The 14,482-nt window shown below is 45.5% G+C and overlaps 1 protein-coding gene across 22 annotated transcripts in view; it reads left to right on the top strand.

Annotated features, from left to right (window-relative positions):
* The window catches only part of LOC118315013 (neuronal cell adhesion molecule-like), a 71,367-nt gene that overhangs the window by 32,065 nt on the left and 24,820 nt on the right, over window positions 1–14,482 (top strand). For 21 of the 22 annotated variants that reach the window (XM_047333134.1, XM_047333138.1, XM_047333145.1 and 18 more), the window contains exon 2: window positions 1,060–1,141. The gene's annotated coding sequence lies outside the window, so the exon portion shown is untranslated. Of the gene's footprint in view, window positions 1–1,056; window positions 1,142–14,482 lie in introns of all 22 variants that reach the window. The other variant, XM_047333132.1, reaches the window with a different exon arrangement.

Genomic DNA, 14,482 nt, shown 5'->3' with positions numbered 1-14,482 from the left:
ACAGAGAGGGAGAGACGAGACGAAGACAGAATAGGTTAGGACAGGGCAACAGTTTTTTTCCCCTGGATCAAGATTTCATATTTAGGTCCCAAGGTCTGGTGATCTGAAGCTCTGTCCAATTGTCATGTTGAACATACATTTGGAAGTCAAACACAAATTTCCGTCACTATTGGAAATCCTCCGCGTCTCTCTTCGTGGAGGGTCCTAACCCTAAGGCGGCAAAAAATCTGAGAGGCTGAAAAATATATTCAACAAATGTCAAGACAAGCATCTGGGTCAGTGTCATAAATGTACCACAAAGAGGATAAAGGAGGTTGGTCGTGGCAGGAGGAGTGAGGAGAGAGAAGGAAAAGGAAGTCTGTCGTTGTAGAAGCAGAGAGACGGCAAAATGGGAGACAAGGTGAGATGGAAGAGGTAATGGGGAGGGGAGGAGAGGAAGCATAGACAAAGTACAGAGTCGGAGAAGATAAGAGACGGAGATGAGACGAGACAAGGGGAGAGACGCGGGAGGAGATGTGTCTCCTCCAGCTTTCAGCCGCGGGCCTTTGTGTCTATCAGTTTGGATTACACACCCCTGCCTCCGAAAATCCTCATCCACACTCTGGTTTACACAGCTTGGGTGTTTGCTCTCTTTTCACCGCCCAAAACTTGTCACAGTTGGAAGTGTTTTAAGTTCATTTCCAGAGAGTCAACACACTCACGGATGATTATGCTACGGCAGGCGTTTGATTCGTTGAAGAGATTTCATGTTGGAGCTTCCTGGTGTGTAATCTGCGTGAGTGTGACAGAGAAGGACACGCCCAATATGAAAAGGATTTCAGCAGATTATGACAAAACCAAACATAGAGTGGTAGGCTCTTTGTGAAGTCAAATGCAGTGGATGTTGGGGCAATATGCATAGGTGTGCAAAACTTCCTCCCCTGCAACCTTATAGAGAAAGACTGGATTTTTACTATCGTGGTTTAAAGTCCTGGATGTTTCCGTGCAGAGGAGACGAGAGGTATAAATCATGAATACTCAAATCTGCTATTCTCTTCCATTTTTGTTTTGTTTTAGCAGATTGAAGACAAAACCACGGAAGAAAAAGAGCAAGACAACTAGCCGGGGAAGGAGCACGTGAGACTGGATTTGGGTTTCTCTGGTAAGTTTGAAATATATATTTTTCTATCTGAGTCTGAATCCATTTTTTCCCCTCATCAAACCATCTCCACCAGCAACGTCGTTTTTCCAAAACACTGTGAACTTCCGGGCCTTTCACAATCATACGCTCTTGTTCTTCTCGCAGGCATTTCCCCTCCCGGAGGATGTGAACACACACAAATGTCAGTCTGTTTGCCATGCCCAGCGAGTGTCTCCAGTCCAAATATGTTCATCTGTGCTACTGCCAGAGTGTGAATGTATTAATATTAGCGCCTCTGTGTAGAGCTCCTGAAACCACCACCTGAACCACGAGCCAACCGCCCCACCGCTTCCACCGCGTCTCTCGGTCTCTGTTAGGGATGCCCGCGCTTTTGTTCTGTCTGTGAGGGCGGAGGTCACCACTCGCTTGACTGGCATTTGTCCACTGGCAAAGTGTGTTTATGTGTCGGCATCCATTTTGGCTGCGAGCTTTGGCAGGGAATGAAAACAAAACTCCGGTGTTCCTGGTGTCCCAACTGTCCGTTTTGATGCGTACGGTTGTCAAGGTAACACACCCCCTGCTCGCCCACCGCTGTGAAAGTGGACGTCGATACTTAGAAATCGCAAAATTGCACTCAGAGACTAAATTCAGCAATGTGCCTCTCTCTCTTATTGACACATTATGTGTCATTATGGGGCTTGCCGTGGTAGAGCAGTTCCCTTAATGGCAGTGGCACAATTAGGAGCTAAAGTAGCTCCCTCAAGCATAAAGGTCTCCGTGTGCATTAGAGCCCCAGAGAATTGACTCTCAGCTCACAAGGGTTTTTTTGAAAATGACCCTCTGTAACCTTTGGTTCAACCCCTCGTCCTGCGGTGTGGATAGTGTGTCTGTGATTCAGCCAGGGGTTGATCTGATGCTGTGTGAGAGGAGGTGACGCGGTGGGATGTGTAGCCACTGCCCAGTGGAGTGTGAAGGAAGGATCCCACCCCGGCCCTGCTGCACGTCGAGGGCCTCTGACGGCTCCTCTGCCTCTGGTGGTGGTGCTTGTTTTATTTTTGGCAATTTCTCTCTCTCTCTCAGTTTGACAATGTATGTGCCCGTTGCACAATTTCACTTCTCATCTGCCTGCCTGTCAATCTGTTTGTCTCGGAGTCTCTCACTCTTTTCCGTCTTTCTCTCGTCATTGCACCGTGGCAGCTGGTTGTTGTTGTGAATGTTGGTTGCTGTGTACCAGGTAGGCTGAGTCCACAGTTTCCAATGGCCGAGTCATAGAGGGCCACACGTGGGAGCTGCAATCTGAATTTGCGGTTTGAAACGCAGTGAGGCGTGAAGCGTCCATTGTGTGCCGCAGCATTCAGGTCCCCAGCCGCTTCAATGGAAGGCTGCAGAGGTTTCTGTTTACCTCCACACTGCTGTCTTTCACTGGTTTCTCTCATGTGGCCGTCAGGGAGTGTGCTATTATCGCCCGTGTTTGTGTGTTGTGATGCCGAGTGGGGGAGGATGGGAAAAAAGAAGTTTAGAGGATCACCCAATGAGAGCCTTGCCTCTCCAGAAATAGCTCCATGACATTTGACTGTAAATCTGTGAGACAGAATTACCCAATCAGATACAGTGCAGTCAGAAAGTATTTGAGAACTAATGCGTTTTCCATTTTCTTTTACTCTACTCTGACAGCCCGGCAGCCGAGAGGCTGCAACGTCTCCAGGTTGACTCCGGCTGTCTGCTGATCATTGTCGTATGTCATTACCCACCTCTCTCCGCTCATGTACTGTCATCTCCCCACCATCAAAAGAGGCGTAGCAATGTCCAAAATACTTTATAGTTCTGTAATAAGTACTTAAAACTGCTTTATCACATTTTCTTTTGCAATATCAGCCATTATTTGAGATCATTCTTACATTCTAATTAAAACTTGCATAATCATATATTGTGAGCACAATGTTGAAATGTATGATATCAGAGTTTCCTTATATTTTGTCCCCTGAAATTGGGAGACTCCTTTTCACTCATGTCAGTGCACCTGAACAGTGTCCTCATCTACTATGAATGAAGCAGCGGCGATGGGGTTAGAAAGTGCTAGTGATATTACAGAACTGCAGTTCTGAGATCAGACCAGTTGCAGATGAACGGAGGGATTCACACACACACACACACACACACACACACACACACACACACACACACACACAGAGGGCCCCTGGCCCCCACATCATTTCAGATGAGCGCGTCAAGATATTTCTTAGGTGTCTGTTTGATATGAGCCTGACAATTCTCCAACGGTTTTCAGTGTCAACACTCTCGACTGCACATGTTGTGTTTAAGAGCTGCTGTATCTGAGAAAGAGGCTGTACGTGGATGTGATTGAGTGGGGATCTGTGTGGGGTTCTTTTTTCAGTGTCTCCGTAGTTGTTTGTCTCGCAGAGATGGGGAGGTGCTTATAGACACACAGCTGAAGTGTCGGAAGGACGGACAGGAATAAACAAATAGATGAATAGGTGGATACAAAGACAGCGAGGGAGAAGAGGCTGAGTGATGTGAAAGAGGTTGCGAGGCCTCTCCTGAGGGACTCGCCTGCTCCATCTTCCAGGGTTTTGGGGAAAGTCGGCTTCACGCATGTCTGACGCTACATCCATTCTACTACGTTTTCAAATTAAAACAGTGTTTTAAAACTGTAACGACGTCCGTGAACACAAGCCTTTTAGCTCTATCAGTATTAATCCCCGTCTATTCTAACACAACTGAAACCATTCAAGTACACTGAGCAGCGAAACAACGGAAGCTCAGATTCCGAGTATCGACGTGGCTTCGGGACGCAGAAAGAAGATTGTCCGCACATCATAAGCTGGCGGGCTCTATCTGTTTGGGGGGCCCTCTAAAAAAAAACACAAAGATTTATGTGGCTGTTAGGCGTGGGTCCTGGTCCAAGGCCAAGTCTGTCTGCTCATCAACAGAATCCCTTCTCCCCTGATATTGCGGTTGAATATATATGGCAGAATTTAGATGTAACCCCGCGCTCACCTGCATCTCATCCCATTCTGATGAGGAATTTCTCTCTCTCGTACCTGCAGAGTAAGGGAATGTGTGATTATCAAATTCCAGGGTTCTTTTTCTAAATGAAAAAAAGATTCATAAAGAAAAACATATTTCTTAATGTAGGTATCCAAAATTCTGGTTCTACAGACACCCAGATATTGTGTCAGCACTAGTGTCAAGAAAAATAAAGAGGTGTTTACCGTGACTGTGCTAGACCATAACATGCCTACATCTATTCTTCATACGTGGGCAGAGGAGAGAGAGATTGTTTCTGTTAACACACTGTGCCATTATCTATTATCGCAGTAGGTCACACCTCTGGTCGCCGTCGTCGGAGACGAGCCACACACACATTTGTCCGGCCGTGCCGTTCCCACCTCCCAGTGCTGACCTTTCCTGTAAATGCACTGAGGGAGAAAGAAGCCCCCACCAGCTCCACTACAGCCTCACCCAGGCATTATCCAGCACTCAGCTGACACGTCTCCTGCATTAGCGACCAGCCCCATCCCATCAAACAGACACGGGACAGAGGCTGTTAGCGGAACTGGCCACAACTGTTAGTGTTAGACTGGAGCATGCGCTTCCTCCGGAATCACCGGATGATGGAGCAGTTCTTGTCAGAGCAATTATTTCTGAAGACTGTTTGTCTGAACTGTGACTCAATGTGGACCAAACTACGTAACCCACTCGAAAACACACTCAAACTCTCCAAATGATGGATGGAATGTGGAAAATCTCTTAACTGTATTCACATCAAGTTAACTTGGGTAGAGACTTTAACGGCTCCAAAGGGGATTTCCTTTTCGAGAAAGCCAAGTCCTTCATTAGCATCATTTGGACTCATTAGCTTACATTTCAGTCATCTTGACCCATGAGACAGATAGTAACATGTTCACACTGAGCCTTGATGAAGTGCCAACAGTCACCACGAATCAGTCCCCACCAGGAGCTTTTCCACTTCTATTCTATAATCCTCTCTTTAATTTCATAAAACACCAGTGCTTCAAATAAAATGGGGTCATCCAATTATTTCCTCAGAACCCATTTCCATTCATTTAAGCGAGATGTTGTCACTTTCCTTTTTGATTGGAAAAAAATATCAAAAGTGTCTCAGACTCAGAGCTCAATTAGATCAAATCCCATCAAAAGTCTTTGGATAAGGAAGATTTTAAATGAAAATTCATAGCACCTCTTAGAGAGAGTTTACTCAGGGATGTCTTTGACGACTTGTTCACTTCCCCCGAGAGGTGTTTGTTGGATTTAGCATATGAACACCTGACCGGAGAAACAGAGTGGCCATGGCTCAAACTCATTCAGTCTTGGCCGAAAGTGGGAGTGTTATCGGTCCGGGTGGCAAACACACAAGCAGCATTTCTGCATAGCCATTTCAAGACGGAAAACTGGGTCGGGACATTTCCCAGAGATTTTCCTCCTGTATGCTCACATGGACTCAATGGGACATTGGGGGGAGAAGTTTCGGAAAATGTCATGAGCAACATTTGCGGACATTTACGTTGTCACATACATCCCCTCTGGAAAATGTCCGGACTGCCGTGCATGTCTGCAAGCAGCTCATGCATTGTGTATTTTAGTTAAATATTAGTTCCTTGTATGTTATGGTAATTTTGAAAGTAGTGCTGAAACAATAAGGGACTTAACTGAACACTCAACTTTCAATTTATTACTCGATAACAGATTTACTAATTCATAGATGGCTTTAAGTCTAGCAAGAAAATGTAGATTTGCTGCTTTATTAATTTTTAAAGTGTTAAAATTTGTCAACAAAACTATTATGAATAAATAACTGTAACACAGTCACTGCTTCTGTAATATGAATGCAAACACCTCAAATACTCTAAACAAAGCTGTGCTGCAGTCATAAGTCACTCATCAATGTTTGGATCGTTAATTCATTAATAGGTGATGTATTATAGATAGACCATTAATAGATAATAGATTATAATAAAAGCATTGAACTTTCATAATGGAAGCCTAATTCAAAGATCCATTGAGTCCTGATAAGAAGAAAAAAAAATCAATCTTCCATTTTTCAAACCTAGTTGAGCAGTTTGGAAGAGTTAACCCCTGTTTGCATCTTCCTTAAAATTAAAAGGCCTTGATTTGATTTTCTCCTCATTTTGAAAGGACTATTGTTTGTGTCCCCTATGTCTGAAATTGGATGGGGAGTTCTTTTGGAGAGCAGCGGAGGGGAAATGATTTGTATTCACCTGCTGTATCTGAATAGAGCCGAGGAGGGGCTAAGAGAGAGAGAGAGAGAGAGAGAGAGAGAGAGGGCAACTACATAGTGCTTTCTTTATGTGATAATGGATTACTCTGACATTCACACACATTGTGGTGTGGTGTGCCTATCAGTCAATACTCACCCACCCGTGGGATGAATGGCAAATTTTAAACAGATGCCATTAAAGAGCAGTCTTGCAGTGACACAACAGGTAACAGAGCCATGTATTCTGTGTCTCTTTGACGTCAAACCAGCAACTGTACTAACACACATGTTACATATGTGTCTTCACATCATCCACTCCTGCAAATTCATTTTCCCTTTCTCTCATTTTTCTTTCTTTCTTTCTTTTTTGCTAACATAACTGCACTCTCATTTATTGGCCCCGGCTGAGCAACTGGTTTTTCCTCTGTCAGCAGCACAAAAGGGACAAAGTGGAACCGGGGACGGGCGGTAATGAGCAGCTCCTCTTACAGTGTCACACGTAGACCAGCCACGGTGTGGGGAAGACTTCGGGTAGACAATGGAGGGATCCGAGGGGTCCGGAGCCCTCTGAAGCCCCTCTTTGATTGAGTTTCCTGGCACTGTGCTCCAGTGTTGGGGGCTGATTGTGGAGTGGGAGCCGTGGGTTTTTCGTGGAGGGGGCGAGGAGCCTCCTCTGCGCTGACCTTTCACAGACACAGGTGGGGTGGAGTGGAAGGGCCCGCTGGAGGTGGAGGAGGGGAGTGGCAGGAGAGGCCCATTGTGGCGCTGTGTGAATGTCGAGGTGGCACTCAATAACACTAGACCTCGCTGCCTCTGTCCACCTGCTGGGGATTTTCTCACTGCCACTTTCTCACTGGGAAATTACACGCTGCGCTAACACACAGTGGTGACACTGTTCCAGTGCACAGTCGGTGTTCAGGACTCCTTCACTGTTGTTGTCTGAGGAGCTTGCTCGGCAACTGCGAGCACAAGTTCCTCTTTTTTTTAACCATGCTAGTGGCATTGCTCTAGGGATGGACATTTTGACATTAGTTTGTCCCCTCCTTTGGTCCAAACTGAAGTATCTCCACAACAATAATATGACATGTCTAATCTCCAGAAGACAATTATTAGCTCAACACAGTTGAGCTGTAGACTCAAAAGCTGCTTTCAGACATGCACTGAAGTCTGGGCATCTTCCTGAAACTTTCCAGAGGGACTGTATGTGAGACTGCAAGTGTCCGCAAATGTTGCTTCGGACCTTTTCCAGGATTTGTCCTGCCAGCCCCCCCTAATGTCCCGAGAATGTCCGAGTGAGCCCATGTGAGAATACAGCTGGAATCTGCAGAAAATTCACAGTCAGCGAGTGGGCTATTTGATGACCGTATACGAAAACACTGCGTTCCACAGCGGAATGATCCTCTTGTCCCGCCTCCTGTCGCTCTACCCAGACACGACAGAATGTTTGGAGATTGAACTGAATTGAATTGAATGGAATTTTACTGCTGCTGTGAACGTGTCTCTTGCCCGTTGGCCATATGTGAAAGGAAAACCAAATGTCTGGGAAATTGGCTGCACACATTTTCCGGAGTTCATGTCTGAAAACAGCTTTAGTTTTAGTTGGCCATATGTATGTTGTCTCAGCAACCTCTTTTAAAGACACCTCATGGTTGAAATGTCATTTAATTGTGCCTCTGCATCCTTTTCCACTCCGGGAATGAATTCCATGATAAGCAGTGAACTACTGACATGGCCTCAGGACAGAGGCGGGCCTCAATAGAACTAGACCTCAGTGTCCACCTGCTCCTTCTCTCTGGCAATTGACAACATGTTCTGGTAACACACGGTGGAAACAGACTGTTCCACTGCACAGCTAGCGCTCGCGCTTTGTTGTCTGATGTTGTCGGCAGATTTTGCTCGACTGAATGGGACCTTACAAAGCGCACGCTCCCTGCCTGCCTGTACTGTACTGTATCAGCACAATTCAAATTCCACCGGTAGAGTGTTTATCATAGTGAAGTGCTTTTCTAGAAAGACCTGGTTGCATTAATTGTTGACTGGGAGCAGTGACATGAAACACTGTTTCTCTGTGTGGCCCGCAGGAATTACAGAACATCGGTTACAAAGATCACAGCTGCCAGTTTCTGTGTGTTTGATGTGAACATTTCCTGCAATGCCCGTCTCCCACAGACTCTTTTTGTTGCACCCCTAAGCTGAAAGTAAACTCCACATATTGTCCCCATCTTGGGAGACCCTTCACATGTGTATTAAGCCATCCGGTGCAGACACGGTGGCAAACTGAGATTCTAATCATACCTCTTTTGTTGAGCTCGGAGGAGCTTCAGACTTTTTCTCGGGGGTGAGCAGATGTCAAGCGTACAGTTTCTCTCCAAGGTTACTTACGAGATGACAAATGGGTCTGGGCCTCTTTGTCCCCTTTTCCATGTGTCTCTGTTTGTTGAGAGGGTTGACATATTTTTGTCGGCATGGAGATCTGAGAGCACTGGGGCGATCGCCATGGATACAGAGTGCCCTTTTGGAGTGCAATTTTGAGCTGCTCGACTCAAAAGTGTGTGGAGAGTTCCTATATTTATCCATAAAACATTCTCCTACGTTTGCTGAACTCTGAGGGTTATGGATTATATTAAAACAGTATTTGTCTCTGATTCCACATATGCATGGATGTTCCTGTCTGCTGTCTCCGAGGATTTGCCTCTCCTCCCACAATCAGATTGGTTTTATGTTGATTACTTTCTCGAAGCTCTTCTGTTTCTGTAGCTAAAGTGTGTCTTGTGATGTTGTGTGCCGAGGGTTTTCAGAGTGCTTTGAGCTCTTCAGAATGCTGGTCGGCGTGCATTCCTCCCACCCACCCCCCTGAATTTGCTCGTGATAATGAACCTCTGCTCAGCATATGAATGGCCTCACCCATAACACTCTCATGTGGCGGGGCGAGCGCGGGGCGAGCTCCATCCTCAATGCCTCACGTCCTATACTGACCCACACACCATGGGTGTAGAGGGAGGATGCAAATGGTGGAATCGAGTATAAATCCACATACACCCACATGCATAAACAGGACTGCTAGGGGATATTGAAACATCCTCTCTTAAGCAGTGATTACAGTGTGGGGAGCAGCTATCAAATAAAGGTCAAGTTCAGATCTACAGTTGCTCATTGAGCCTTTTTTGCTTCCCAGCCGGATCTCATTTTAATGATTTGATTTGATATTTGCCCCTTGCAGCTCCCCTAATTCTCCATTAATGAGCCACTGTACATGGGAGGTGTCAGAAAAGTGTGCAAATGCACTGTTGAGACTCAACTTTGCTTCCATCGCTACTCTATAAACTAATTATTTAAAGCTTCTGCTGCATTGTGAGGCGGTGAAAAGACTGGAAGAGTTTGCCACCAGCAAATATCATGAGGAGAAAAAAAGAACAGGCTTCATTCACCCATTCCCTCTCGGAGGGAGCGCTGACATAATGTGAGGATGTGACCCGCTGACAATTTTATATTTAGCTGGCCTGCAATGATAAGATGAAAGCAAAACGCGTTTTTGGTTCCATTCAGGTTGAACAGGCAGGGATTTCCTCCTTTTCACCGCCGTCCCATCTAGGGGTGCCGCTTCCTTCTGCATGCTAAAGAGGAGCCCCCTCTCAGAAGTGCCAGCGCCGGCAGTGATTAGCATTTGGGTGGAAGGGACAGAAAGCGAATCCCGGAGTGTTTTTTGGCGTGTACAGGGAAGGATGCTGAATGCCAATGTGCGGCGCGCTGTGAAAGGAGGAGGACCAAACAAATTTGCCAGACACGTTGCATTAGTAGCAGATGCCTATTTGCATTAAGAGTTGTGGTGGAATGATAGCTGGGGAGGAAGTATTGGAAATGGAGCAGGGAAATCTTTAAAGGGCTGCAAAGATTGAATATTCAACTTTCACAAAGCTGGGAAGTAAACTGAGATAGATTTTTAAAGCGTCTATTGAAGTTGGCTTTTTGTTAAAAAGTCGTAGGCTCTAAGCTCCAACTGGAGTTTATGGAATGGTGGTGTCTATTTGGCACATCATTCATGACGGTTTGATATCAGGAAACGTAAATAAACAAAAGCTTTTTTTTGTGTGGATCACACGTGCAACTATCAAAATCAGTTCAGGTTTAGCTGGCATGTATTCATCCAACAACAACAGAGGAGGATATAAACAACAACAAACTACAGTGGAGGAGACGAATTAAAGACTTGTTTTTGTTGTACAGTGCAGATGAAAGAGCCGCGGCGTGTTTTTGGAGCTGCAGGGTCTCGCCGAAAAACAGGACCCCAATTCATATGTTAAGCACACTAATTATTTGCATACGATCCCCCAATTATAAAAGCTAATGAGTAGATTATGGGAAACACACGGCGATGCCGGCCCGTGGAATTTCCATTGTGATACTGTAGTTGCAGATAAAAGGCCTGTGGGCCGCATTAGTCAAAGCCAGTGAACATTCAACCTCACATATCCTGGCTATAGTTCACTGCTAATGCCCATCCACTGCATTAGGTGTAAAGCCGGGAAGCAAATCAAAGTTCACTGCCAAATGCGACATATGTAATTTCTCTTTCGGCTTTCATTTCAAATGACAGCAGAGGAACAAATCTGTTTTATATTCATATTCTATATGAATGTGACTCAATAAACTCTGTTTGAAGGACCGTCTGATTATCTTCTACAGCGGAGCCTTTGATGTGATGTTTAATGGCTCCGAGAAAATGGGCATGCGGCCCCGGGCGGGGACGGCATGTAGTGACTCCCCGGGCTGCAGCGGGAGCAAGCGGCAGCCTCCGAAAAAATAAACTCTTCCAACCGTATCCATTTTCCATCACCACCCTCCAGAGTGGCGAGCCATTCTCACCATTATACCCCCACATCCAACCGCGTGTGGAGGGTCCCCACTGCTCCATTAAGGCCATACGGAGGCTCACGCGCCCCTGATTGCATGAGCCATCAATAGCACTGATTATGGGAGTTAATTATGGCGCTCGTCGTGAGAGACAGGTTTGTCTTTCATCATAGATGTTAAAACTGTACGCTACTGATGCAGCAGCAGCGATACGGCCGGCGTTGCTGCATTGCATCACTATTGTTTTCGCACAGACAACGACAATATCTTTTCTAGCGGTTAGCGCAAAGCATATGGTGCATTATCTGTGGCTGTAAGGGAAGTTCAATGGGCCCTTTTTTCCCCTGCTGACTGCTATTCATTTACACTGTGGTGTGTTTCAAGTCTCGGTGCTCGTGCCCCTGTCAGCTCCATCTGTGCTCAGACATGTCCTGACCCTCACATTCTGTGGCCAGTGTGTGTGTGTGTGTGTGTGTGTGTGTGTGTGTGTGTGTGTGTGTGTGTGTGTGTGTGTGTGTGTGTGTGTGTGTGTGTGTGTGTGTGTGTGTGTGTGTGTGTGTGTGTGTGTGTGTGTGTGTGTGTGTGTGCGCGCCTGTGTGTTTGTGTGTATGTTTGTGTATGTGTTTGTGTGTGCCTGTGTATGTGTGTTAGTTTGTGTGTGTGTGTGTGTGTGTGTGTGTGTGTGCGTACATCACAGTATGTGCTACATCTCTGACATGTGCACAAAACCAATTAGTTTTGGAATGGTGAAGTAGCTGGCCATGGGAAAATGACAATGGAGTAATTGAAGAGGCTTGCTGAATGAGAGGCCAAGACAGCTCAATGCAGCTTTACACAAGTGCAGAGTGTTTTCTCCACGGGCAAAATGAACATAGAGGAAAGAGAAAGTCCTGAGTGAAGGCAGTCTTGTGTCGTAGACAGTAATTAACATTACAGCCTTTCACTCTGATGAAATTTTCTGCAGAAACACGACTAGTTAGGTTTTGTATCTGTATCTAGGTGTTTAACTGTGATTTTTGCACATTTCCTTCCATTCATACATACTTTACATCATAGCAAACCACACTGTTATGTTTGGTTTGTGTTTTTATCCTAGCCTTGTCATATTATTGTTTCATACTAATGGATATTGAATACAGATTGGATGTTTACTGTGATTGATTGCATGTGTAAAGCAAGTTATAAAGAGTCTTTAATGTTTTAGGAAATGAATGGAAACTAATGGCTGCCTGAAATTAAGAGAGTGTGCAGTATTATCACCTGACTTTGCAGTTCCCCTCAGGTCTAAGAGCATTTTAGCGTCTTCCAGCTAATTGTTTTGGATTAACAGTCCGCAGCTTTGCTGTTTTGGTTTGCTCTCACTACTCTCAGCAAAAAAAGGGCTCTACACTCTCACTGTACACTACTGTACACTACTGTACACTACTGTCCACTACCCACTCAGCACCAAGCGGCGGGCGGACACAGTTAGAAACTACCTGGTAAACACAGTGGAGCACTTAGGAGCTAAGGAGCCTGATATTTCCAAAAAGGGTGAGTGAATATTGCCCAAACCAAAATGTTGACAAAAACTTAACATATCGACTTAAAGGATTATGATAAGCTTGTGTCTGCTTCAAAAAAGCCAAAAAGTTAAACCGTTGATGCAGGTTTGCGGAGCTAAAACATAACAGATCAGTACCGTGGTCTTTGAAGTACACTGAAGAGCCTTTGACAACTATTGAAATGAGTTTACTTCAGGCATTTCAAACTTAAAGTTCCTCTACACACGCCTGCCCGTACAAATGGCACCAGGGGGGAAAACGAGCCCAATTCAACCGTGAGGAAAAAAAAGGTAGGTTTAAAAATTGCCTTTGTGAGACAATGTTGTAGTTTATTATCCTCTTGCCTTCATCTGTTTTGAAAAATATCTAAAAATCCTCACTGGAAGTGTCCCTACCAACCCATCATGTCTTCTTTCTAAGAGACCATTAACTGTTTCGATTTGTATCTGCCGTCTGACAGCTTCTGGCGCAGCACTTCAAACTGTGTTTTAGGTTTTATTTCAGCCTCAGCGGTCTGCGCGGAAATGAGCTTTAAGTTTAGCTGGAGTTTCCAGGTGTGTTCGCACAAGATGCAGAGAAAGGGTCCACGGGAGAATCAAAAATACACTCATTATGCAGGCTTTTGTCTCACACTACATCGGGAAAGTGAAGGTTTCAGAATTAAAATGAAAACCAAAACTTAGATTTAATCTGGCTATTTCCAGTGATTCTCATGCTCACTATTCAGTCCGGATGGGAGTAGTTTCAGTTGCCGGCGGTTGTTTCATCGTCTGCCGAATCCCACTTGAGTTCCCACCGTGGTCCCACTGTGAGAGGGATGTGAGGGGTCGGCTCCCGTATCACTGCAGCTCACGTGGATAATTATAACGCACACAAACAAATGAATACAGGCACACCTTTGCAGTATGCACACAAAGGCACACACACTTATGCTGACCGGCTGGAGCTAAGCTGCTACACCTCATTAAATTGAATCCTGAATGAAGCCCTGGCTCCGCTCCAGATAAGAATCACCAGGCTTTCAGGGATTCGCCATAAAATGTATAATTAACACATTTATTCTCTTGCTGTCACAGGCTGTCCCTTCTGTTCACTTCACCTGAGGCTGTGCACGGCGAAGCTCAGTCTGTACTTTACCTTTATATATTACAAATATATATATATATATATATATATTTTACAAATTATAGTTTTCTTGAATAACTTTTTGACCTTAACAGAATTGGATTGGAGCCGAGAAATGATTCCCATACCTTCCTCATTATCACGAATGGATCTCATCGCATCAATGACACTTGATACATACGTTTCCAACGTAGCGAGTTCGAAATAACAGTGAGAGTCTGATGCAGGGGGTTTAATCTTTTCCCCCTCAGACAGGGTTCAGCACCCCTGCCTGCAGCCTGCAAATGAGCTTGATGAAACTGCCCCCCACCCCTGGATCTTTGTATGTCAGATCCCAAGATGGAGCTTCCTGATGGTGTACACAGCAGTGGGATTGGTTGCCCTGGGCCAACAATACACGCCCTCCCTCGGGAGGTGTAGTGGAAGCTGGGGGCAGCTGACATTAGCCTTGGTCTCTTCCCATGCTACCAGACGCCTGCTCTGGGGGCCAGTACTGAATCATGACTGGGGGGCAGCGCTAACAAATACATCAGCTCCCCGAGGAGGACCCTCTTGCTGTCTAGCCTGTGGTCCCAGACACAG

Source organism: Scophthalmus maximus, chromosome 7, assembly GCF_022379125.1.
Source record: "Scophthalmus maximus strain ysfricsl-2021 chromosome 7, ASM2237912v1, whole genome shotgun sequence".
NCBI lineage: Eukaryota > Metazoa > Chordata > Actinopteri > Pleuronectiformes > Scophthalmidae > Scophthalmus > Scophthalmus maximus.
Note: the sequence above shows the minus strand (reverse complement) of the source record. Positions and strands in the feature narration are given on the sequence as shown.